We start from the raw sequence: 6,299 nt of genomic DNA on the forward strand, positions 1-6,299 counted from the left end.
ATACATTCAATAAATAAATAAATATATATATATATATAGACAGGTCTAACCCATTTCAAAAACAACAAAACACCCTAGGGGTAACATACATCCCTAGCTCAAAACACTCACCCCGTTTACCAGGGTGTAGGCTCCCCTCTATCTCGGAGCTCTATCTCCTAATCTGTCACGATTTCCTAAAATATTTAGATATTTGGGTGAGACACATCTCAATAAGACAAAATAAATTATTTACAGTGTGTGGCAGTAAGAGTTTCATTACATTATAATATTCTCTTTTCAATAATAATATCATCTGAGAAAAAAATACCATTTATGCTCATAATCATATAGATATAAAACACAAGCTTTTATAAGCTTCAATTCCATTTTTCAACTCATTCGCATGCAACCCATATTTATTAGTGAAAGTTCCCGAGGATAGGGAAGATTACGCACGCATAAATGTAGCACCCCTCTGCTCCGATATCATTTGTAACCTTACCAGATTAACTCGAGTACGGCTGCAACTGATATTTATCAGGACACTCACCTTACTTAGTAAGCCCTCAGGCGAAGAGTTTTACTTCGCCTTGCTTATTTATGTTATTAAACCACACTCCTTCTTTTCTCATTACCATTTCATCATCTAGCTCATAAGTGTCCTCAATAACCAATACATACGTGTCTATAACTCATGGCTACCCTGAGGATATTCTTCACGTTATGCTTCTCCCCATGGTCGAGGTTGTGTGGCCCAAAGGCTGAATCTAAATCGTGGTTGGCCTACCCGGTTAGATCAAAATAAACAATCCATATACCTGTTTGTAGTACGAAAGATTTGCCTAACCCTAGTTCGAACTCTAGGAGCAAAACTACCCTTCTCACTGGCTCATTCGACTACCATGCCACACTCTCCATGAGACTGTGTGGTTGTACCTATCATCCACTAGCATCGGTATTATGCTTTATATCAACAACCGTCCATCAGGGTCCTCATTTCCACATTTCATTATTCACATTTCAGTATTCACATTGCAATATTCATATTTTTAGTATTCATATTTCAACATCTATATTATAGCATTCACATTGCAATATTCACATTACAGTATTCACATTTCAACATTCTCATTGCAGTATTCACATTGAAATTCACATTTCCCCAAATTTGTGAACTCAACTCCTAGAACAATTCTTATTTAACACTTCCTAGGTTTCGAATACTTCAAATAACCCATAAAATCCTAAAATACCTCACTTACCCTGATTTTGGAGTGGTGCCCAAGAACTTTAAACCAACAATCCGCTTCGACTAAGTTGTAGAGAATCTCCCCACAAACCTCGTGGCAGTTCCTGATCGTCAAAACGGGCTTTAATGAAGCCTAAATTGAAGAGAGAGGAAGAAAGAAAACCATAGGGTAGAGAGAGAGAGAGAGAGAGAGAGAGAGAGAGAGAGAGAAATTATGCGGAAAAATAAGGGTTTTCCTATTTATAGGCCAGGCTTCATCGACGAGTTAAAGTGATTAGTCGACAAGCCCACGAAGGCACTTCATCGACGAGGAGGTTGGTTCGTCAATGAATTTGAAATTCTCTAAAATTTTCTTGACTCTAGGTATTTTCTCGTCGATGAGACACATGTACTTCATCGACGAGATCTATAGGGACATTCGTCGACGAACACGAACCCCTGCTGATCCCCTTTTTCCTTTTCCTTCTTTATCATTTCTTTTCTTTTATTATTTTTATAAAATTTCATCTTTGAATTGCTATTCATCACCTTTTCATCTTTACAAAAAACATCCCAATTTTATTAATTACCCTCACTCATGGCGGAGGAATATCATGGTTACATTTATAGTCCTGGGAGATTACAATAATCCAAACAAAAGTCTCCCAAAATCATTCTTATCCTAAAACCAAAAACACTATCTACCCTACATTACATTATACAAACCAACATACATACCTTAATATTTACTTTTACTCTTACTACTTCCTCTATTGCATGATTGCGCCATAATACTTTTACCAGTGGAATTCTTTTTGTATGCAACTTTTGTTTCTTCCAGTCTAAAATCTGCACTGCCTTTTCTTCGTAAGATAAGGCTTCATCAAGTTCCAGTGCCTCGTAACTGATTATATGGGAGGGATCTGGGACGTAGTTCCTCAACATGGAAACCTGAAATACATCATGGATTCTGGACAAAACTAGTGGTAACGTCAACCTGTAGGCAATTGGACTCACTCTTTCAAAAATCTCAAATGGTCCAATATACATAGGGCTTAACTTACCTTCCTCCCAAATCTCATAACTCCTTTCATTGGTGTCACTTTCAGAAATACATGATCTCCTAGGTCAAACTCCAACTCTCATCGACGAGTATCTACATAGCTCTTCTGCCGACTATGTGCTGTTGTGATCTTGTCTCTGATGAGTCTAACTTTATCTTGAGTCTAATGTATCAGTTTTGGCCCCAAAATCTGTCTTTCCCCAATCTCTTTCCAATATAATGGGGATCGGCACCTCCTACCGTATAATGCATCATATGGTGCCATCCCAATACTAGTCTGGTAGCTGTTATTATAAGCAAACTCAACTAGTGGCATGAACTTTATCCAATTGCCCCCAAAATCTAGCACACAAGCTCATAGCATATCCTCCAATATAAGTATCATCCTCTCCGTCTGGCTATCTATCTGAAGATGAAATGTTGTGCTAAACGTCAACTGAGAACACATGGCTTTTTACAAACTCCTCCAAAACTGAGATGTGAACCATGGGTCTTGGTTTGAAACTATGGATACTGGCACGCCATGCAATCTAACTATCTTTTGTATATACAACTCTACCAGTCTGCTCATATAGTAGTTAGCTCTAATAGGGAGGAAATAGGTAGTCTTTGTCAGTCGATCTACGACTACCCAAATGGCATTATGTTCATGTAATGCGAGCAGTAACCCTGTGACAAAATCCATTGCTATATGCTCCCACTTCCACTCAGGGATGTGGAGTGACTGCAATGACCCCACCAGTATCTGATGCTTAGCTTTCACCTGCTGGTATGTCAAACACTGACTCACAAACTCAACGATCTCTCTTTTCATATTAATCCACCAAAAAGATTTCTGAAGATCCCTATACATTTTAATGCTACCAGGGTGTATAGTATACAGGGACCGATGTGCTTCCTCCAAAATAACTTTCTTAATCTCAGGGTCGGTAGGTACACACAGCTTGGTACGAAACCTCAAGGCTCCATCATTTGAGATACTGAAATCTATCTCCTAACCATCCTGTACTTTATCAATAAGCTCTACTAACTATGCATCACTCCTTTAAGTCGCTTTAATTCTTTCTCGAGGGATCGGCTGTAATACCAGATTGGCAATAAATGCCTGATGATCGCCCTCTACAAGTTCCACACTTAGCCTTTCTAAATCCATCTAAATCGGATGCTGCATCACCACTGTAGATACTGATGAACCTACTAATTTCCGGCTCAAAGCATCCACCACCACATTAGCTTTTCTCGAGTGGTAACTAATGATGTAGTCGTAATCTTTTATCAGCTCCAGCCATTTCCTCTACCTCATGTTTAATTCTTTCTATGTGAAGAAGTACTTCAGGCTCTTATGATCGATAAAAATCTCACAAATACCCCCATAAAGATAATGTCTCCAAATTTTCAACGCATAGACACCGTTGCTAACTCCAGATCATGGGTAGGGTAATTCTTCTCGTATTCTTTCAACTGTCAAGAGACATATGTTATAACTCTACCCTACTGCATTAAAACACATTCAAGCCCTTTATGTGACGCATCACTATAATTTTCGAAACTCTCTTCTCCTGAAGGAATTGTCAAAACTAGTGCAGTGATGAGTCGCTACTTTAACTCATGGAAACTCCATTCACATTCATCAAACCACTCAAACTTCACACCATTCCTGGTCAATCTCTTTAAAGGACCTGATAATTTAGAGAAGCCTTCAACAAATCTACGATAGTACCCAGCCAATCCTAGGAAACTTTTGATTTCCTACACATTTTTGGTCGTACCGAATCTACTACTGCCTCGATCTTGCTCGGATCTACTGAAATACCACACTTGGATACCAAGTGTCCAAGGAAGGTAACTTGCTCTAGCCAGAACTCGTACTTCTTGAATTTCGTATACAGTTTTCTTATTCTCAGCACCTGAAGCACTATCCTCATATGTTCCTCGTGCTCCTCTGAGCTATTTGAATACACTAGTAAGTCATCAATGAACACTATCACAAACTGATCTAAATACTGGTAAAAGACCCAATTCATTAAATCCATAAATACTGTTAGAGCATTTATCAGTCCAAACGGCATAACCAATAATTCGTAGTGGAACATCCTCTACTCCGACCTTTACCTGATGATACCCAGACCGTAGATCTATCTTCGAGAAAATGTGTGTCCCCTATAGCTGGTCAAATAAATGACTAATGTCGGGAAGTGAGTACTTATTCTTGATAGTCACTTTATTAATTCTCTATAGTTGATGCATATTCTCTTCGACCCGTCCTTCTTCTTCACAAACAAAATCAGCGCTCCCCAGGGCGACACGCTAGGTCGAATAAACCCCTTATCTAACAGTTCCTGCTACTGTTCCTTTAACTCTTTTAGTTATGTCGGTGCCATTATGTACGATGTTTTAGAAATTGGTGTTGTCCTTAGAACTATATCAATAACAAACTCTACCTCTCGATCAAGAGGTAGTCCCAGTAACACCTCGAGAAAAACATCAGGAAAATCCCTCACTACCGGTATATCCTGTAACCTCAACTCCCCTTCTGATACTTCCTTTACATAAGCCAAGTATCCCTAGAAATCCTCTAAAATCAACCTCTTCGCCTGAATGGCTATTAACAACTGTGGTGGGGTGCGCACGCGTGACCCCACAAATCTATACTCCTGTCCTATTAGAAGTCTGAACACTACCTCTCTCTGATGGCAGTCAATATTAGCATATTGGGTAGCTAGCCAGTCCATCCCCAGAATCACCTCGAACCCATGCATCTCTAAAACCACTAGGTTAGCTGATAAAGACCTCCCCTGAATATAGATTGGACAACTCCTAAGTACCTTCTTACGTATCCCTACAGCCCTTGTCTGTGTAGCCACTAACAAACTAACATCCAACTGCTGAGTTTCTATCCCACAAAATTTAACAAATTCTAGGAAAATAAAAGAATGAATCAAAAAAAGAAGTAGCTTTACATAACAGTATTAAAACAATACCTGTCACGACATCTCTTGCCACCTCAACATCTCCTAGCGTCGAAGCATAGACTCGTGCTGGGGCAGTATTCCTCTACTGATCGCCTCAGGGTTCCTGATGACCTCCTCTATATTGTCTAAGAGTAGGCACAATCGCTAGCGGTGCACGGTAATCTCTCGCTATATAGCCAGGTTGATAGCACCGGTAGCATATCACCTCCCTGACCCGACACTCGCCTGGGTGTCTCCTATAGCATCTGGGACAAAGAGGGGGCATCTTCCTACCCTGTACTGTCTGATCTCCCACTCCCCATCTCCATCCTCCTCTGTTATCCTACCTCTTCTAAGGCCCTCGGCTGGACCTTGCCTGAAAATTTGGAGGCACAAGCCTTTTTCCCTAGTTCTGTGCTGCAGTGTCTCTCTATAGGTCATTCTAAATCACTGTAGCTCTATCCACTACCTCTGCAAAAGTTTGGGCCTGAAAGCCTATAACTAGTTCAAACAAATTCATTCTCAAACCCTCCTTGAACTTCCTCGCCTTCTTTTCCTCATCCGATACCAAATACGGGGCAAACTGAGATAGTTCGATAAATCTAGTTGCATACTGTTGTACCATCATCTGCCCCTACATCAAGTGCAAAAACTTCGCTACCCTCGCACTTCTAGTAGTAGCGAGGAAGTACCACTCGAAAAAGATCTCCCTGAAACAGCACAATGTCACTACTACAGGGTCAGGTCTCTACTCCTTTAGTAGTCTCGCAGGTCTCCACCAGCATTTTGCCTCCCCTGTCAACTTAAAGGTCACAAATAGCACCTTCTGCTCATCTATACACGGGAGAATTGGCAACACGTCCTCTATATCCTACACCCAATTCTCAGCCACAAGTGGGTCAGCTCCTCTAGAGAACGACAAGGATCGTGCAGCTCCGCTCCCCTACACTCCTAGCCATCTTTACCATCACCTGCTGGGTGACGCTACGTAGCACTGCATCGGGGTCTCCGCCACCCATACTAGAAGGCCTTACGTCATCACCTCTAGCCTTTGCACTGCTCCTTTCAGGCTCCA

Source organism: Malania oleifera, chromosome 3, assembly GCF_029873635.1.
Source record: "Malania oleifera isolate guangnan ecotype guangnan chromosome 3, ASM2987363v1, whole genome shotgun sequence".
NCBI lineage: Eukaryota > Viridiplantae > Streptophyta > Magnoliopsida > Santalales > Ximeniaceae > Malania > Malania oleifera.